The sequence below is a fragment of the Anabas testudineus genome, chromosome 8 (assembly GCF_900324465.2).
Source record: "Anabas testudineus chromosome 8, fAnaTes1.2, whole genome shotgun sequence".
Classification (NCBI taxonomy): domain Eukaryota; kingdom Metazoa; phylum Chordata; class Actinopteri; order Anabantiformes; family Anabantidae; genus Anabas; species Anabas testudineus.
Genome location: NC_046617.1, coordinates 9,483,753 through 9,506,128, shown reverse-complemented (window position 1 = coordinate 9,506,128; position 22,376 = coordinate 9,483,753).

The following is a 22,376-nucleotide window of genomic DNA, read 5'->3' as shown; positions in this document are numbered from 1 at the left end:
TTAGGAGGGCAAGGGCTGAAGATGGGGGCTTTAAGTTGACAGGACATGCCTGTGCATCCACCCGCTCAAATTATCCCACGATAAAACACGACCGGGGTGTTGCACCGGAGGTGAGAGTGGGTATAAACAGCTGCTTCAGAGATGATTTGTGCTCAGTGAGGATTAATTCCCCCCGCCGAAGAAAAATCAATAGCACCGTGTGCAATAGGAATACATTTGTGTCACCTTATGAGGACAAGGAACGGGGACCGCAACTTAGAAGTGGGCACACATCAAAATGAGTAAAATCCATCCAACAACTTAACTGGTTACAAGGCTCATTCTGGAGAGCTGCCAGTAATTAAGGCCTCTCCTTGTGTCTCGCTCTCTGTACAACATTTATCTCCATCTCACAGCTCCATGTGAATTAAATACAGTTTTCCAAAATAACACTTGTATAATCTTTAACTTTTGAAGCTTCATCATTTGATCACTCAAAATATGCAAATATATTCAGCATATTCATCACTCATTGTCCATGTAAGTGCTCACCGTCTCATTTTTGGCATGCTATCCCTACATTTGACCTTGGCACCAGCCAATTTATTTAAACGGGAGGTGGACTGTTTTGCCCAAGTTATAATTATTGGAGAGCATAGTTTCCGTATTCAGACTCACACACGGATGCATGAAAACACAAGCTGATGTTGGAGTGCAGCTCACATAAAAACGTAGAGGACATACACATCATGAGCGACACAAAGAGAGGATGATTTCAAACACAAATAGGAATTCCAATGGGAGAAACCCAGTGCGTGTGCGTATGTGTGTGTGTGTGAGTGTTTCTCAACAGCATGTCAAAAAACTGAAATGAAAACAAATCTGTTATCCACATTGTGCTCATGCTGCAACATTTCTGCTAATTAACAAATGAGAAAACGTAATGCTCTATGTTTTTAATGTTTGCTCTGTCTTCTGAAGAACATCTTGACTTTTGACCTCAGTGACTACGTCATCTTGGGGCGATACCTGCATTCAGAGAACATGTTGCATTGTAAAGTTTGCCGTACATTTCCATATCCCCAGACAGCGTGTCCTCATTGTTGCATTGACTACATAATAAACACCAGGGCCTCTGTTTGTCACTGATCGTCTGAGGAGAAGACGGACAGGAGATCAATAAGATCAATAAGCTCCCAACCCTCCATCCTACCTGTAGGCATTGACCCCCTCCCAACTCCAATTTTGCCTAAATCGTCCCTCTGTCATCACATCCTCCATCAGCTTTTGTGCCAAGCCTCAATCCTCTGCTATTTCACATACACCCACAACCCTCGCTGCCACCCCCACCTTCCCCTGCTCCGTCCTGCTTTATAAGAAATATAATCCCATTGATCCAAAACCCGATGGGTAGTGTTGATCTGTAAACAGACGAGTGTTCAATAAGAGCTGTCTAGTCCTCTAGAGAGGTGATGGACAGATGGTGGGTGTTGGAGGAGGGAGGTGGGGGAGTTCTAGGGGCAGCTATTGCTGAAGAGGAGTTCTTGTGAGAAGAGCTGCTGTGAGAGACGAGAAGGTGGTGGGGGTGTCTCAGTATCTGAGTGTCTTGGCATCATTTATCAGTTTTATTGCTTTCTTGTCTTGTTCCTGGCCGCCGTCGCCCCTCACCTGGCCCTCCTGCTCCGGGTAAACCTCGCTCCCATCCCTGCCTCAGCATCACTTCAATCAAACTGTGTTCTACCCAAGCAATTAAAAGTCTGCAGCTCGGGGTGAACAGATGAAAGGTGTGACATTTTGCTTTTGACTGACGATGTATTCAGAGTGACGGGATGGACAAATGCATCCAGGCACAGATATGGATTCTTTTTTATTCCTTTTATGTTCCTACAATCTACCTTCCCTGCTGTCTTATTTTGCCTCCTCCTGAGGTGATGGGGCCTAACTGTAAGGGAGTGTGCCCCACACCCTACCTCATCCTAAATCATTACTTGACAGTTTAAAAGGGCACAGAGCAATGGATGGCTTTTTTGCTCTGTGTTTCCATGGTTATTTTCTTTCTCTTAACCCTTTCTCTTTGGTGCTTTTGATCAAGTGAGTGGGTCTGTCTGTACTTACACCGCTTCTGTGTCAAGGTCATTTGTCACTGAGAGAGTGAAGCACAAGGCTCTCCAACCTGACGGGGGTGGGGGGGGGGTTCATGTGTGTGAGGTGTAACATAAGGATTGTTTCTGGCTGTTATGTATTTAGAGTCAGAGAGTCAGCTGTCCGTACTCCAATACAGCATTTACATCCATCTAAACTGAACTTTGTTTAACCTGAACCATCTCTAGTCACAGGTGGGGGGTGCCTACGCAGTAATGGCTTTTTGTGGTCAGGCTATTGATCTAGCTTTAGAGGATGCTTCTCAGTGTTGCATGCTAAGAACAATTGACAGTTTCACAGTTTTTTCCTCACTTATAAGTCACTCATAACATAAACAACACATATATTATCTATATGCAATACCCACACTTATTCTAATAGATACAGTAGTAGTAATGACACTGTATAAAAAATATTTTGATGATCAGTCTTGCAAATTTATTTTGATTAAAAGGTGCTGCAAATACTGCGGGTAAAAGGTGCTGACCAGGAACACTGATCAACACACACATTCATGGACACGTCCACTGTATTGATCGAAACGGTTCGGAGAACCAAAAGAGGCCTTAAGGTCAAAGGGACATTCTTGCTAAAGACCTGTAAAACAAACTGTTCAGTTAAAAGGCAGCATCAATGCTGACACCCTGACCTCTTCTAACTCAGGTCCCTAACAGAGTGTGAGCCCACATGAAAACTCTGGATTCTTTAAACCAAAACCAAACAGACTTCAAATGTAACTTGGAAACACGGTGTGAAACAGGTGTGCGCAGAATGTACACAGTCCTGTTTGAAAATGTCCTCATTACAATGAAACTCAGGCAGCCAGAAAAGATGCTCTGTCTCCAGGTTTTATCTGCACAACCCTCTACATCTGCTGGACTAGCCTATAATCAGCTACACCGACAGGATGAACAGTTCAGAGGGACAATAACAAGCGTATTCTTTCTGTAAGCATGAATATAACATGAATTAGCTATTCATACATTCAGCCTAACTCCTCCCCCTTTGGATCACTTGGAGACCAGCAGGTCTGTACTTTAAAATGGGCTTAACAACTATGCAAAGTTTACACACAATAAGGATATTGCTGTAAATTATTAGAATTTTTTTTTACAGAAGTAAAGGCTGTAATAGGGAGGCAGTAGAAGTGTTGGCAAAAAGCAAACCTGACTCATTGAACAAATACACAGTTGTACTGCTGCATGACAACACATGACCATTTATTGTTATTATTTGGTTTATCAAGCATATGTTTTTGTTTGTGTTGAAAACCAATTTTGCTAAACTTGCAAATTGTCCAAAAAAGATGATTGCATAAGAGTAGATGCCAAAAGAAAATAATAATGAACAGATTTTCCTCAAATCTGAGCTCAAATTGGATATTTTACTATTATGGGTTTTGTGGCAGCTGTAACCTGCCTTTATTGCTGTGTTATTGTGCTGTCTAAGAGGATACAGTTTTTGCATTCAGTTTCTTACAGGCTGTCTTGCATTGGAGGATGTGGAAATCAGTATTTTTATGTGTCTGTTATGTGAGCCAGTAGATACATAAACATTTTGCATTTGTTCATCACCCATACATTAACTCAAATTAGCGCAATAATTGGGGCAAGTACAATAAATATCTCTCTCTATATATAGCAGTACTCAGGCTAGCATTGGCCCAATGGTAGCTCAGGTCATCCAGTCTGCATCAAATTTTATTTCCCACTGTGATGTTGAATGGAATAAAATGAGAAATTTAAAAACACGTTTAGGCTTCAAATAGAAACTTAGTTCTTACTGTACATAAAACTATCAATACAAATTCCACGCATATTGTTTTGACTGTAAACAAGCTGAAAAAACTAAACAAAAAAACAGGATTTATTCCTGCATGCGCACTCTCCTTGATAGTTTAATCACCTCCTTAGTCATCAACAAATGACTGCAAGTGCCAGGCAGACCCCCGAGTCAACTTAGCAAGTAGACAGATGGCTGGAACAGAAAAATCACAGTCGTGGAATATTCATAAATATTAATTGGTGGGTATGTGGATTGAGCTGGATATGTGTTATTCTCATATTTTCAACCAGAGAGCCTGGTACAGTACAGTGATGGCTCTTGGCTGTTGCAGGCGTAGTGAAGGAAGTAAAATGTTGTCATGGCTGATTCCCGTGACAGAGACGTGAAGCAGGCTATGTGAGTCTGGACAAACCCAGCATCATGACCGAGGTCCCAGATGATAGAAGGAAACCATCAATAGCTCTTATTCTTCAAACATGTTTTAACAACCATGTTCCTATATTGCGTAGCTAGAAATGTTATCTAGGTGTTTCCAGAAGCACAGCAGGAACAGTACTAGGGAGACTAACAGACGGGAGCAGGCACGACAAAAAAACCCTCATATGACCACAATTTCCATAATGAAAAAAATCATAATTAGTTTGCAGCTCTTCAGCTTCTGCCCTTTAGTGATTCTTAATAATGATATAAAATAAATAATTTATTTCCTTTAATATATGATGTCATGTAGTCATTTTAATTAAATGTGACAAAACATAATGGCTGATGAATACATAACTATGAACTATGAGACAAAGAGGATTCATAAATTCTAGTGTTGCCTACAAAACCCTTGGCATGGGATGGATAAATTACATATCATCACCTACACCGATGATTGATAACGAACGGTTTCACTGGTCTTTAACCTCAGCAACCTTTGCTAGTGTTGGAGAACAAAGGTGTTCAAAGAACATGAGGATAACCTCTACACAAACGCCCGAGGCTGGAGAATGAATAGGCAGATCCTTTTTACTCACTTAGCTTTTGATTTCTTTGATTGTCTGCACAGTCTCCACAACAGCTCCCCACAGGCTTGTGAGCATTAACTGAAGGACTTTGATGCTGCAGGCTTTACTTAATTATTTTGTTCACTTCAGAAAAATCATTAAGTGTATGTGTGTCTTTGCTGATGTGCGCTGCATGCCATCTTTTCCGCCAAAGGAACCTGGGGAACAATCTAAGATTGATCTATAGACATCCAGTAGAACTCCCAGGCTGTTTTGGCACCTGTGCAGATGGCAGAACTTAAAATATCGGTTTCCTCTGAGAGGTGAGAGCTTGAGAAAGTGAAGCACCAGGCTCCATAATAAAACTCACACCAAGATGTTGTCAAAGAAAGAGCGAGAACAATATGCAATGTGGTGCCCAGGTTCTTTAGGCACGGCACTCTTTGATTGTGCAGTGACTGTGCATAAACAACAACAACAAAAAGTGGAATAGTTAATAGTATGTCCTAAATATTTTCTGGAAAAAGACAAAAAAAAAAAAAAAAAAGAGGCTTCTCATCAGATCATGATCAAAAGAAAACAAGACAATAAAGGCTGAGCAGTACTCATGTATGGCACTTAGCCCTGGTATTATAATAAAGAGTTATTTATAACAAATGTATGTGTATCATCAGCTGTTTAGTGTAATCCCTGGATCCTGGATTTCTTTCCATGTTCCAAGGCAAACTGCCAACCACTACATTACAAGCTATTACAAGAGGGAACATTCATTCTTTAAAAAGTTAATCAATGATTTAAGTGTTTTTTTACATCTACAAGGTTGTGCCTATATATAAAATATAAAACTCACCAACACGTTTCAGTAAGTGACTTTTAGCTGTGTAATGTTCCAGTTTTGTTAGTTTGTTAATTATTTGTAACCACAATCACTTTAAACAAGCACAAAGGTGCCAATTAAGCACTGTATTCACCAGAGTTAGATTATTATGTGCATGCACAGTAAACTATTCTTCTGAGCGGAGAAGACGACAGTGTCTTAGACTGTTTGACAGCAAAGATACATTGATGTGAATTGTCTTCTGCCTGCAGCCTCAGACACTTTACCTGGCTCCAAGTTTGTCTCTTGTATAAGTCTAATAGGCAATCAGTCTGTCCCGCCTGTCTTCACCCTGGTGATAGGCAGCTAATTAATCACAATTGTTCAGTGTTCCCACCTTTTGCTCCTTTGTTGATAAGTTGTTGTTTTTTTTTTCTCTACCCATCTAAGATAGTTGGGGATGGTAAGTCACTCAGCCATCCAACACTTACAAAAGGAAGTGAGATATTTCAATAACCATTTGATGGGCTGCTACAAAATGTGATGCAATCATTCAAGGTTCCTAGGAAGGAAGAATCCTATTAATTTTGCTGATCCTCTGACTTTTCCAGTAAAAAGTGAAATAAAATGGCATTTGTTAATTTTTGTTCTTTTCTTCTGTCCAATTCTGTTTTGTGTTTGTGCACAATAAAAATGTGTCTATGTATCCTTCAGTGCTACAACTGCACTGTAGTCATAAAGAAAAGAGGAGTTTGCTTTTCCAAAAAAAAAGATTCATATTTACTACCACTGATGTTTGCAGAAGCTTCATGTATGATTTAGTTACACTGAGATAATGAGGCTATTATCACTAAAGTCATTTCTATCTGATAGCATCTTCTTTAAAAGCCTGAACTGAGAATCAGCAGCATGACGTTTGTGATTTAAATGAAAGTGACACTGGACAGACAAGCAGACAACCTGTGTGCAAGAGATGGAGAGGTAGGGGATGCCAAGAACGGAAAGTGAGAGAAAAAGCAGGGGGCAGGTGGAGGCAGGAAAGAAAAAGATGGGCAGATGAAATTACACCTGCAGGTCTGTTAGCTTTAGCAGCCAGAGTCTAGCAGTGTGATGTCCCATAACATATCCCCTGGGTCTGTAAAGAATAAAGAGTAAGTAAACCTCACATATCAAAGTTTCTTTTCTCCCACACTCCTGTTATTGCTCCTGTGCCTCTCCTTGACAGCCCTGTGATTCATTTCCTCCTGCCTGAAAGACGGGAAATGAATAGAAAGCTTGGATATTGTCAGGCACTAAATGGGAAAGCAGTTGCTCTGGAGACACAATGCAGGTGCAGGTAAGAATGGCGAGTTCAGTTTAAAATGCCACTCAGTCCCAATACACGGCGCACAAGAGCACCTGTCTCACATGGCTGAAGAAAAAAGGAGGGGTTGATTGGGTGTATAACATTCACGCATCAGCATTGTTTAGGTTTGAGTAGGATATTCATCTCTCGGCTGTCAGACTGCAGGATCCTGACACTTTGTTATACACCTACACCCTGAAATGAGAGGGGCTTGTTTTGTTTTTTTTGTTTTTTTTATGTGTTTAACAAAAGAGAATACAACTGACCTTAAAGTTTAACCTCTCATGATAAAAAAAAACAAACAAACTGGCAACTGGTGAGGTCTGTGCCTGTGCATATGAAATCTGTAGAGATTTTCAAGAGTGCATGTGGGTTGAGGGTACCCACAACACCTCTGATGTTTCTTCAACACCTGCCTCGGTGTGGGGATCCAGAAACACACACATACACGTATGTATTTGCTCACATGTTGACACCATATTTTAGAGTAGGGGGAATAAATATCACATGAATGAGGTGCAAAACTGAAATGCATATGGTACAGTGTAATGTTTTTGTTTGGCCACAGAAGTTAGACATCAGGAAGAGCAACTGTCCATGTAAGGATGAGGACAGGCCAAGTGGATCGATCAACACAACATTCATTTATTCAACACCACAGTGGACAGAACGACAGTTTTTAATGCGGCTTTAAGCTGTAATGACTGAGTGTCAACAGCTCAAAGTTTATACACTTGAGGATACTGAACAATACTTGAGGTTTTTGAGCCGTGTGTCCGAGTAGTTTTGTAATTCAAGCTACTTTCCTGGAGTATGTCTGAGATGATCAAGATTCAGGAAAGAAAAACAGCTTGAAAGAGATTTGGATGTATGCTCGCAAGCCTTGTTAGAATAATGGATTTCATGTGACTTAAATGTCTCCATACATTTTCATTAGGGTGAGCATCAGGCCACACAGCGCTGGGATGATGATAACACACACTGACAGCCAGTGAGAGACCAGGGAACGTCCAGATCTGAACCAGGGGCAGCTCTACAAGATGTAGTTTCAGACAAGGTGGATGGTGCTGTTTGTGTTCGGCTGGTTCAGCGTGGTCCGTGACCTTCTCTCCACATGTGCCCCATGGGGCCTTACTCTCTGTTTGTGATGGTACTGGGATTGTTGGGGCATGCTGGTCAGCATGGCTGTGCCTGAGGTGGGTTCCTGCTGTGATGTGGAATTTTTCCAGTGGTGAAATGAATGTTTTCTAAGCTAAAAACAGCTTCTTCTCCAATAAGTGAAGAAAAACCTCATTTATTAGTTGAACACTAAAACATCTATCTCTATATCTACTGCGGGCCTTTGGTTCCTTCATCCATGTTCAAATGATCCTGCTGAATTTTACTTCTGACCTACTGTAGCTACAGTGGTGGATGAATGTTTGCAGAGAATGGTTATAAATAGGGTTAGAAAATCAGAGTTAATATGGTGGATTGGTATAAGATAACAGATAGAAGCTAGTGTATGTTATTCTATGCATCATCATTATGAAGCTGACGATATCATAACATGATATAATACAAAATACATGTAGGAAGCATGTTCCTGGCACTGTGGCTATTTACGTGAGCTTTCCAGCGCATCACATTTGTTGGCATCTCTCACCATGTTCAATAATCCTTAACTTTCCTCTCTGCGGTCCTTTATTGACCAAAGGTTTTTGTTTGTGTCCCTGTTACAATGCAACTGCATTAAAATGTAAATATGAAATAAAAGACAATAATGATTATTTAAGTATGAAATTATCTTTCAATTTACTATTTAAATGATTCACAATTCAAATTTCGAGCACAAAACAAAACAGCTAATTCCCTGGAACACTGGAAGGATTGTTAAATATCTCACGACTGCGATGAAGACAGAGCTATAGGGAAACGAGGAAATGACTTGACAGATTTATTGAAATGGGAGATTGCCGAGTTGAGAGAGAGCAGCGGTAGTAATTCAGTGGGAAATAAGGTCTCATGTCCCACCTCTGTGCAAGACAATAGACTGAGAGATGGAGACCAGAGAAAAGGCATGCAGGGAATTGATGCAGCAAGCATGACAAAAGGTTTGTGTAATGATGGCGTTCTCAATTACTAACCTCTGTCACCCTTGAGTGTCATGGAGGAGATTTCTCCCAGAACAAAAAGACTCATGTGGGCAAGATCAATCTGAGAGATTCATCACTGGAGTGGGCTGATTTCACTGCTAACTATGTAATCAACATTTGTTTGTAGTATTCACTGTTGTACATTGCTTTATGTGCAGCATGTGGGAGAGTGTGTGCATTATTGTCTGCGACACAGATAATTGCAAGTCTCGTTTTTGCCAGAGTCTGCTATTACAGAGTTGTGCTGACACTCGATTTAAAAGTCTTCATGCAGGGATGCTGAATTAAACATTGCATTCATGTCATTCTCAATCTGCGACCCTTCAAACAATCCAGGAGTGCGTAATTAGTCACACTGTGCTGTCTTCTTCGTCAGAGGAGTGACACACAGACACAAACAAGGCTAAAGTCGGGATTACCTCATATGGATAAACTGTCCTACAAATAGGAAGGACAATTATGACAGCTTAAATCCCACAGCATGTCCCTGTGGTCGCCATCACTTCTCAAAACATTTCTCACTGATTTTGCTGGTGCTGCTCTTTTTTAATAATCAAGGAAGGTGTCAATTACAGGAAAAAAAAAATCACTCTTGCAAAGAAGATGACACAGTTTGCAAGAGTTATTTCATTGCAACCAGAATGAATGGTGGTGTGCATTCATGTCAACCCTCTAAAGAACATCAAGATCTGTGTTTCTGGTGCCACGGAGTCAGAAGAATCAAGTAGCCCCCTGTAAACAAGCCATATGGCCTAGGAAGACCTTCATGGGTATATATGCGTGGCAGCAAGCACCATGCCAGTCCCTCTGCTGATTTCTCATTATCGAGGAATAAATAGAACAAGACAACAAAACAGTGGCCCTGTTGTGTCATAGCCATTCTGACTTCGGTGTGAGACAGATGGTACAAACTAAATGGCAAGATTTGAATAGTTGGGAAACTGGGCAGCAGCACTAAGCACAACAAACAAACGGCGGCGAAGACAGTATTCTATTCGGCCCCTTTTCTCCATGATTTGTGAATTACACCATAATTGTCTTTTTTTTTTTTTTCGGCACCTGTTTTGTGCCGCATAACCAAGTGTCACTTTTAACAGCAATCAGAGTGACTTATGTGCCGGCACTAGTTCTTGCTTCTGAGCAAGCAGTGTGTGTGCTTGTGGTAGTGGTGTGGGAGTCAGTGGGAACAGCAGATGCCAGGTCTCCTCCGAGGTGGCTGACGGGCGGGCAGACAAGAGCAGGATGCAAAAAGCTAAGGCAGAAAGGCTACCTGTAAATATAGCACATCAGCTCAGAAGCTTCGGTTTCCATTAAATAGCCATGTATTTCCCAGCTCCTGGCTTTATTGCACCGTTGCTTCGGGAGTGGGAGCCCAGGAGGCTCTTCAACATTATTAGCAGCTCACAGTACATAATCCCATAGCAGATTCTCGTCTATCTTCAGACCAGACTGAGATATACAGACAGAAATGAGGAGTGAGAACGGAGGTTTAGTTGAAGAGTGGGCAAAGGGTGGGTGGGGGTTTTTGGGTGACGGCTGCCAGTTTCTATGAACCCAACTGACAGAAGACAAAAAGAGAGAAAGGTATACTGTGCAATGTGCAATGTAAAGAATCTGTGATTCACGGTGTCAAGAGAGAATTTAATGACAGACCAGATGGTGACCTGTCTCCGGAGGTCTCGTGTGTTTCGCTAAGACACTGCGCCAGTGGCCTCCTCTGCCATTCCTTTAGAAGGAGATGAAGCCACCTCATTCAGCTCCCCGATGCCTCGGCCTGGTTCCACTTCTAAAGCCACCGGACACTCGCAGGTGCCGTTTGCCACCAGAGAAACACAGACGCGGTGAAAAGAAGCTAATTTCCAACTTTTAAAAATACATCAGAACTATTTTGGGCGGGAAAAGTAAGTTTAACATCCCCAATCTCAATGTTCACAATCAAATAATAGCTTAATTCATCATCATCATCATCATCATCATCATCATCATCATCATCATCATCATCAAGGCTTGCACAATGAATCTGGCCTAGCAGAGCAGACACGAACTCATCATCATTTATACAACACAAGAGAAACGGTGGAGATAACAAAGCAAGTTGCTCTCCAGATCCAAATGGTGCTTAACATCCAAAGAAGGGCCAGAGTAACTCATCCCCAACAGAGACCACAGAGATTTAATCAAAGGACATTTTTGTGATGTATGGTCTCTTATTCACTTGTAAGAAGTAAAACAAAAGCAACACCCTAAACAGTCTTCTCAACAAAAGTGAATATTGCCACATTTGTATTTTGTTCTGTATGAGACAGATGACAAATGAGTGTTCTGTGTGTACAGTGCTGGCAGACTACATAAGATTTGATGGTTTAATATTTTTAAAACAGAACACAGGCTTGGATATTTTTATCTGAATGTAAAGAAGGTAGACAAAAAAAAAAGAGTGTGTAAACAAGAGTTACAAGAGTGTGTGGTGTGTTCTTCAAATAGGTGAGCCATCAGCGGGTAATCATAGGTAGAAGCACTGAGGGACAGGACAAGGAGCAAGGAGCCTGGTATCACAACATCAAGCCCACTGTGTGTTATTTTACTTTGTCGTGTTCACCCTGTAATCTTGAACACATGGCTTTTTATTACGATCACAGCCAGACTTTTGTGGAAGTGTATGACTGTCTGAGGAGGAAGAGGAATAATTGTTGGACATGAACTATTTAGTCAGCAGATGGGTAGTGTTACCCTAAATGACAGTTCTTCATTTGTGATATCATGTGTGAGGAAGAATAAGAGATGGACAGAACTATGCAATCATATAGCTAATGTATAACCATTAATGAAAACAATTTAATGAGTATCAAAGATCATTATGGAAAATCAAATTGACAATTTGAAAATAGCAACTCTGAAGCATGAACTTGATTCACTTTTTATAAATAACACCAGTGTTTCTCCTCAGTGAAACCACATTAATCCTTCTGTGTGTGCATAGCTTGCTTCACATGTATTTCGCCTCCCACCTCCCCTGTGGCAAAACCCCAGTTGCCTTGGGCCGGATGCTTCGCTATTCTGTTTGGCGCGATCGCGATCACTATCACCACTCAACACTTAGCATCCTTCAAGTATCATCTTAGCAGCCTTTCACGTCTTCCCCGCTTACACATCTTCCCCACCACTCTCTGCCCTCTCCTTGCTCCCCCCCTACTCACTCTACCCACCCTTTGACTCACCCTTCCCTTGCACTCTTCAGCAGCCTCTCTGCAGGCTGGTGTGACATTTGCCATTTAGACAAGGGAAGAGGGACAAGCCCTTATCCAAACTCTGACCTTTCCCGCCCCCTCCCTCCCCCTCTCCCTCTTCGCCATCACTAACACGTCCACAGCCAATTTTACTGATGTGAATTTCAGAAACTAAAACGTCAAATTTGAGATGACATTTGATTGCATATTTTGAATGCAAATGACTTGTATTTTAGTTTGTTTGAGCTGGATTTCCCCTATCCAATTATCTTTACCTGATAACCCGTCTGAACACTGTACCTAACTGCCTTACTTAATGCAGATAATTGCTCCGGCGGCAGTAAAGGTTAATGAATGCTCATTGAATGCCACATGCCATGGGCTGCTTTGGGGTATTACGTGCTCAGCTTTGTCAGTGGCTGGCTTACTGATGATCTACTGTACATTTTCTGTCTACGGGGGAGCCACTAGAAATATCCTCTAGAGATGGTATAAATATCTCATTATGTCAAAACTGCATGTGAAGGACAAGTGCTTGAAGTTTACACCCACACAATTATTTCTCTGCTAGCTAAACAACATTAAAATCAAACTGATGGTTGTCAGCAGGTTACTACTAATTTAAGTGGTGGAAGGGCTCAAAAGTTTAGAAGTGTTTGCCACGTTATGGCTTACCTGACATGTCAAAGCAAGAGCCGTCCAACAATCACCTTGTCAAAGCTGTGATCTCCCTTTCCTTCCCTCCAGTAGCGGCAGCGGCAGCAGCAGCAGGGTGCTGGTGACACATATGGCCAATTATAGGTGGAAGTGGAGAAGATGATGTGAGTTGAAAGCTTGTTCACACGTGGCGGGTGTCCAGACGGCCAGAGACTGCATAGTGGAGGGCCGTGGGAGAGAAAACCTCATCAATAGCTCTCCTCTCCTCTCCTCTCCTCTCCTCTCCTCTCCTCTCCTCTCCTCTCCTCTCCTCTCCTCTCCTCACCTCTCCATTCATCTGCAGGTCTGTGGCAAATCAAAGACTACTTTTTAGCCGATCAATACTTCCCCTTAACTTCCCTTTATTACTCCGCAGCCAGAATAAGGGTTAGAGAGGGAGATGCAATATTCAGTTCATAAATCATGCAGTAAAAAAATGTCAGGGGGGTAATTGTGGTTTTCTAACACCCTTTAAAGGAAGACAGATTTTATTACTGGGTTAACGTCGGCGAGCGACCCTCATTCCTTCTCATTATAGGCTCATGGAGGCATCGTCAAACCTTAAACGTTACACTTCTCAGCGGACCCTGGCTTCATTCCTCAAGTGCATGCCTCAGCTGAACACACATATTACACAAACAGAATGAATGGCACTAAACATGATATGCTCACACAAGAAAGCCTTGTTTGTTTGTAATACATGGCAGGTCCGTCTTGGTCAAACTCATCTGGGCTTTTTTTATTCTTAATCATTGATTTTGTTTTGTGTATTACTTTCTTCACTGCTAGTTTGCTGAACAAATAAAAAGGATCCTTTCTACATAGCAAAAATAAGCAGAATAATTGCCTCATTAAGTTGTTACAGACTACTGTTTCTTAAAGTCTTACTACGCTCTCCCTCTGTTTTACGCTCCTCTCCAATGAATTTAAATCGGCCAATAATTTGCACCATATCTCCAAGTTACACCGTTTTTGTCACGTCTTTTACTGAATAAATGGATTGATTTCTGTTCTCTGTGGCTGATTAACCCTACAGGTTTAGAGAGATTACAGAGAGGGAGTCACAGAGAGCCTTTCGTACTGGATTCACACAGGGAGCCTTCCATTCATAGGGCTAATGAAATTGGATTACAGCAGCAGTGCTTCACAGCGAAGAAGCCAAATTGTCAAGAAGAAAGTCATGTCCAATGACATACAAGTAGAAAAAAGAGGGCTTTTTTTATGATGACAAAAATCTTGGTGCTAGGAGTCACATGCAAACAGAGACTTTGCCTGATGTGCTGTCTGACTGACCCCTCTTGCAGCTGTCTGACTGAAGAACTCAACACCTGCTTGGCTGGTGGGGGGTTCATACCTCAGAGTTTATCTCATGTGATATTCTTGCAGTGACGCCACACATATGATTGATCATAGTCATTATTAGTCAGTGGGATGGGTGCTGAGCAGTGCAAGGGATCATTGCAGCAAGCCACTGCAGCCGCTACAGTCATCTGGGGGTCTTCAGATAGTCCAGCTGCTTTAGGCTGGAGGGAGCTGGCGATGCTGGAGTGGTGAGGATGTTTGGAAGCTGGTGACAGAGCCAGAGGCTCATATCTCTCCTCCACAGCAGGATGTAGAAGCAAGAGAGAAAGCCTTGACTCTTGTGTTCCAAAGGACTGGATCTTTCCCTCAACATGGTCATCTTTGTCACTATGAGGCTTCAAACCTCCTCTAAAGCTCTATCAGGCTCCAGCAGGAAACAGCAACTATGCAATCTTCCATAAACTCTAGGAAGGAGGGTTAAAACAGAAGGCTGAAGGTGGCTGGAGTTTTAAACACATGTATGACCCGCAAGAGGGATCAGAGGCCCCAATCAGACCTGGAGGTCATCCACGTTACTGGGAGGGAATAGGAGGCGAGGCAGGCTGAAGCCAGTCACTCCAGGTCACTGCACAGGAGTTAGCCCATTTCATCTGGAGTGTATAGACTAAATGCCTGTAGAGTGTAACAGATTACAGAGCGGAAAGTCTTCCAGAGTCTCTCGATGTATCTGAAGAAATGACGTGCGTGCGCCTGCCAGTGGTATTTGCAGTGTGTTTGTAATGATTTTCTGTTTGATTTTGACATTTGTCTGAGAACATCAGCTGTTTGTTACAGCTGGAAAAGAACAACTCCACACTGAACAATAAAACGGATTCTAGCAAAAAGCCATAAATAAATCATATCCCATTGTTTGTTTCTTTGGTTAATTGTTAATATGGCTGGGAAAGTGAAACAAATCCAATCCACATTCAAGCACTGCATTTCCACAAGTCAGGGCGCTATTTACTGCACATGTGCACGTACATATCTAGATCATGTGACAAATGCATTTAGCATGACTTTGGAGTATGTTTCATATCACTGTATAATGAAATGAGCAGTGACAGGTTACGAGGGGCCAATGAAGAAGCAGACAGCACCCTGAGGTGCTGTGTCTCATCCCAGAGCAAAGGGCGCTGCTGACGGGAAACTGTGAACCAACTGTGAAAGCAAACATGCGACCCAGTGCCCTCAGCAAGGAGTCACATGCTGTCCCCAACCCACCCCCTCTGCTGCAGCAGGATACCCCCGTCACTACCGCCAACCATGCATACAGCAAGGCTTGATCTACTCTTAATAAAGAATTAATAAAGGAAGTAATTTAGAGGGAAATGTGTCTAGTTTAATTATGGTTAAACCTTTTCTGTAGTCAAAGTAATGGTTTCTGATAGAACACAAATAAATGATTAATGTAAATATTACTAATGGTTGCCATTTTGAATTAATGCTAGATAATTTTATATTCCTTAAAATTTGATTTGAATCTTAGTAGACACATATACTTCTTAAAATGATGTTTGCATCGTACAGCAAAGGCCTACACAGTAGACAAATATATTTCCTCTGAAACAACTTTGTAATATCCCCCGGGGAACCACAACTTAGAATATAAGGAAACTAATTTACAGAAGCGTTTATGACTCACAAACACAAATCTGGGTGAGCTGTGCTTGTGTGCTGACCCAAGGTGATTTTTTTGGGAATCCAGTCCAAGGTTAGCTGTGTGTCACACACTTCTGACGTCAGACATTGCAGTTATGGAGGCTAATTATGGACCGGCACAGGGGGATTTCTGCTTACAGTGAAATCTACTCACGTGGAGGAGTTAGCCGTGCTGCTGACTCTTTCAAAAAGTGTCTGTCTGCGTGAAAGCACTCATGTAAAAAAAAAAAATATATGTTTGTATTTACACAATCTGTGCACACAGACACACAAACCAAGTGTAACCTATATATTTTTTTTGCAGTGCAGAATGTCTCCAGGTAGAGAGGCGAGCGTTTTCCCTCAGTGCAGAAGCCATTAGTCAGAATGGAGGTGATTTATGGGTTGTCTCTTTGCAGAATTTAAATTAACTGCCATGCTGTATGGAGGGAGGAGGGAGGGTACCACTGCTTTTTAGGTTGCTCCCCTTTGCACTCCACCTCTCTCACTCTACCTCCCTTTCACTCTGACTTTCTCTCATACCTAGTCCACTATGCAGTAGCCTTCTATCTCTCTCTCCGTTTCTCTCTCTCTCTGAATCTCACATGAGAAATTTGGAACGTTTTTTGCTCCAGGTGTGTTGTCAGGTGGTCAGCTCACTCATAGATCTTGGCAGATTTTACTGGAAAATATGCTCAGCCAGATGAAAACAGTTTTGTTTTCTTGGAGGAGGAAGAAAAAAAAAAAACTAAGCAGAAATCTGAATCCTAAAAAGACATGTGCAAGGTCAAGTTCAGCATTTCATGAGCAGAATGTGCTGTGTGTTTTACAGACCAGCTGATACAACTGTAAATCTGCATTTTGTTATAAAATGTGCATGTGCAATATTTCCAACACTTATTTTCAAATGATCAATAATTAATGGGTGAACTAATATGGAGAAGCAGCCTTACTAATCAAGGGTTCCTCATTATTTCAGGATGTGCTCTCCCTGCTCCTAGATCCATATTAATGATTTTCATATTAATGATGTTTTGTACTGTACTCTCTTTTCCCCGATGGCTATACTGTATTATATATAACTGATCTAGGAGACAGGACTGAGGGGTGACATGAGACCTTAAGGGACATGAAGTTCATCAGAGATTCCCTCCACGTTGCAAGTGATTCATTGAGAAGACTTAATGCACATAAATACTTACTGCATAATATTTAGAGGTTGGAGGCAGTGGAAGTGCACTTTGGCTAATTTTGCACTCTTCTAACCACACTGTGTTGCACAGGAGCCATGAGATTATACACCTCACTCCAAACCGTCTTTATCTCCCTCCTTCATCTCATCGCTGAGGAAATTGTCTATTCTATTCCCTTCCTCCAAGGACAGAATATTCCTTGCTGGTTTCTCAGCTGCAGTTTTGCCGTGCTCGGAGCAAGACCAGGCCACAAAGAGGCTTCGCTGGATTCCCACTGAGGTTTTGACAGGCTCTTACTTTCATTGCCTGGATAAAGGAAATCACCCTGGGACTTCCCCCGGGTCATACAAGAGGGAGAACAAAGACACAAAAAAGAGAGTAACACAAAAATGCAGTTGTTTACACAAAATATTACTCAAAGGTACATTTATAGGATTAATATAGATACACATGAGTATGAACTTTTATGACTTTGTAGCATTAGAAAAGAGAAGAGAAGGGAAAGATCATAGTAGATTAGATAATTTAATATGTAGCTAAGGTATTGACACAGCTTTTCTCTCTTTTTACAAAGCAGAAAAATGTTTCCGTTTAAATTACAGAGAAAAAATCATTATGTTTATTTAAGCTCCATAGTTGCCTACAATTTACCAGTTAATGGGAGAAAAGAATCCTTAATGCGACTGACTAGACTAAACACATCTTATTTCAGGTGTTTGATTGCTGTTGTCAATGGTAATGTGAAGTAATTTAAGTGTAAAATGAATAAATTCTGACCTTTCTTGTAAGGAAGGATTGAAATTAAATGCAAGTGGAGGAAGAAGGCAGAGAGGAGAGCGATGTGAAGTGTTTAATAAGGAGAGTTTTCAGTTCATACTGTGAGTGAGGCTGCAGTCCTGGCCAAGGTGGAAAGGTTATCGCATCATTTGGGAGCCTGCAGGGAAAGAAGTCAAGACCGAGTGAAGCCACAAGCAGCTCACTGCAGGTATAGGCAGACCGAGAGAACACGCACGCACACACACACACACACACACACACACACACACACACACACTGGTCACTTTAATAGGTACACCTGTGCAATGTAATGCAATCCAAAGATTCCACGTTTACAAACCTACGACTTCTGAGTTTGTGTTGAAACTCTCTGTTAAAGCTGTAACTATAACTACTGTATATATTTATTTTTGAGGTGGTATATCTGTGTATATTACACAAGAACTCAACATTCATTGTAACACCTGAAAATAGCCCTGCAGCAGATCAGTCAAAGGTCAAGTCCATGAGCTCTCACCTCTTTTCATTCTGCACATAGAGTTAAACAACAATTTTACTGGAGCTCCACGTCTGTATCAGATCATGCAGATGTAATCAGACCACTGCACTAATTCGACTACACACGTGACATAAATGATTATGGTGCTTGTTGACACATGCACCAAACAGCAGTGGATAGGTTCTCACTTGGGTGAGGGGTGGTCGCTTTCCTGTACTTTCTGGTGTTGTGCTGAGAGGATCGACTGCGTGGAAACACCCACTTGCCAGCTGTCAATCCCACAGTGAAGTACCTGTATTTGCACACAGGCTCACATGGACATTACTCAGACTTTGTATTAGGGGGCTCGCAGGACAAAGCCTGGCTAATCTTTAAACTGACTGCCTTGGACATTTTGCGTTCTCACATGAAGCCCACCCGGGTACTGTCTAGAGAAGATCAGGGTTCCAGAGCTTGTGTGAAAGCAGCTTATGTCTCGTAAAAATGCAACGCTGTCACACGCTTTAGCAAACAGGGCAGATGTCAGCCTAGATAGAACCATAGTGGCTATAGTGAGTAGGAACACATGGCCTGAGGGTATTCTGTGTGTGTGTGTTTGTTTCCTCTGGAGTAATGTCCTTCACTGTTTCTGGATACTCTGTGCATTATAGTGCATGTCAGCAAGAACTTACTGAGGCAGGGAGGCCTTAAAGCAAATACATATTAATTTTCTCAGCATATATATATAAAATAACCCCTCCCAGGACTCAAAGATTGCTCTTTCTCCCTTATGTTTCCGTCATGAACACAAACAAATACACACACTTCTCCCACAGACACATTGCAGAAGCCACCGGCAATTCCCCCTCTGAACTCAGCCTTTTTCCTTTTCCCATTTTTCTTTTAAATGCACAAATGCACCATCTCCCCTTCACTCACCATTTTCAATTTTGACTTCCTCTGCTGCACCTTCTTTGTTTTGAAGCCCCCATTCCCCTCCCCATCTCCAAACCACCTCAGTGGGTGCCAAGCAGTCACAGCAGTGGCTTGATCCTGGCACTTATGAAAGGAGCTCTTTGATAAGCCTCGGCCAGGAGCAACACAAGGGAAGCAATCAGAGACAAAAACTCGACTAGAGATGAGGCATCTACTGTGTTTACTTGTGTGTTTGTGATGTTGTTTTGTTTCTTTGACCTGTTAAACTTTCCTGTAAAAAAAAAAAAAATCAAATCCTTGAAAGTCTTTCTTTTTACTCTTCGATATTTCACGGATTTCCCTTGTGCACTTCAGAAACTCTTAGAAACACAATTGTTCTGCCTCCCCATCTCTTTGTAACCAGGGAGAACAACAAAGTGATTAAAAGCTTTTGAGGTGTGTTTGGATGTGGCTGATACCTGGACGCAGCACTACTGAGGTTGCGGTTTCCTGTTCTTGCCTTGTTCTTACATCCGCGCACTTATTGTATTTCAAAAGCGCTTTCACTCGTCACAGGTTGGTCAGCTGCACTGTAGAATACCTTCCTGTAATCTTTTAATGACAATTAACATAATAACATGCAACAGAAACAAAAGGCCAGTTAATTTACTTATCCTGTTTCTGTGGAGGTCGTTCTGGTTTTGAGTGTTCCTGCACGGCCCCTCTGTTTTCAGTGTTGTCGTCTTCCTTGGCTCACCTGTTCTTTGTATGTGCTTAGTTCACCAGTGGTTTCTTTCTTCCTCTTTCTTTCCTGTTTCAAAAACAGCCATTTAGCCATTTAATGAACAAAATCACGTTGACATTTGCTTAAAATGTGGGTGATCTGATACTAAAGGTGTTAACTTCTGTGTTGTATCAAGGTGTAAATGCCATCAAATAAAAGCTGAAATGATGAACTTTAGACTCTTATTCATCTTTTGATCTTAAACCAAATATTCAGTGTACAACAAACACACATTATTGATCTAGTGTTTCATTACTTCTGGAGGGGACTGTATGTCTAAAGAGTCTATGAAGTAAAAAGTTTTAGCTGCCCCCAGGTGGCCAAACATCAGCTAATACAGGCACTGATCAGCATTTATTTAGGATCAATTACAAAATAACTATTACATTGGTGAATTAAAAACTAATTAGCCTGATGCCTGAGCTTTAACTCTGTGAGCTGGACATTGTGGTACACGACTATCTCTTTCTCCTGTTGTCACCAGCTGCACACAAGCATCCCACCATCACTGTCACTGGCACTCATGGATTCTCTCCCTATATGTTCCAACAAATCAAGCTAAACAAACCAGCTCCACTGATATAAAGCTCAGCTGTCACAGCACTTAACTCTCCCCTGCATGTTGTTTCTCTTGCTCCTGTTCTGCCTCTTTATTGCTTGTCTCCCAATCTTCCTCATCTCTCCTTCAACGCTATCGCTTTCTGTTTGTCCTCTCTGGTGTGCATTGATCTCGGTGGTTCAGAGATTTAGAGATTTGGGGCACAGTGCTCTGACTGGCAGTTACAGCCAGCAGGTGTGAAGAACAAACAACCGCCCCCTAAACAAACCCCAAAACCAATTTAGGGCTTGTGTGCTTCCTCATATAGGCAAACTCCATGTCTGTTATGAGGAATAAAACAAAATGGGCAAATATGCATCGCAGAAACACCTGGTGTGCCAGTTATTTTGGTATGTCTCACAGATTCAGCTCAGTGATAAATTAGACAACCAACTGGGGATGCCATAAGTTTTCAACTTAAGTTAAATAATGATGAAGAGGGAGAAATCCAGCAAAATAACTGGTGATTTGTCAAGTGTAGTTGTGACAAATAGTCAGGCATCCTGCTCATTGATCCATCTCAATCCGTCACAAGAGCTCGGTCCAGCTCAGGCACAAACTGTCCTATCTAAGGCGGAAACAGGCAACCACGAACTGTGGAAAGCCAAGAGTCGGCAGAGTTTTGTTCCAACCAGTCACTACACAAGCTGATTTCACAGAGAACCACAACTTTAAAAAGAGAGGTGGAATTAATCAGCGAAAAACGCCTCACGGACTAAAAACTTTGGTCCTTAAAGGCACATTTATCCAAAGCCGTGTTCCTGTTATAACAGGAAAATAATTCTAAAAAAATGTAATATCTGCCATTAAAAATCACCACACGTTGTTGAGTTTTCTGACATGACGGCATCATCTTGAGCTGAGCGAATGCAGCTGATAATTTAGATTTCTGTGACCTTGAACTGCTCATCCATGGATTGTGTGTGGTGGTGAGCCAGCAGCTGTACTGGCTTCAGTTTTGTGATTCAAAGCCAGAAAATGCCCGCCTCTGCTGTTTTTACTATTGCCTCTGTGAGGCTGACATGAACACTTTTTCCCCAGCTGGCTCTTCACATTGACATGGAAATGCCATATTCTCTCCATCTATCTCAAAGTCCATACATGTGAACTACGTTAGACCAAAAGCACAGAACGCCGGCCACTTAGCAAACACACATTTCATGTAACGACTATGTTTGTTTGCCATTTACAGACTTTGTCATTTGCTTTATTTTCCATTCATCACTCTTGCTACGGGATGAAAATGTCAAACAAATGATATCACAGCTGCATATAGATTTTGTTCCACCCAACCAGGACCCATAATTTGATAAAACCCATGAAATCAATACTTAAAAAAAGGCACCAATAAGAATTGGTGTCAGCGCATTGAGGTGAAGAAACAAGGTTATTGACACTGGGAAAGGCAAAGAGGGGAATAAAATGACAACAACAGAAGTGACAATCTTGGAGGCCCCTAAAGGAAGCATAGATTAGCTGACTTTACCCTTCAAAAGTGTGTGTGTGTGTGTGCTTGCCTTTTCATTTGAATTTT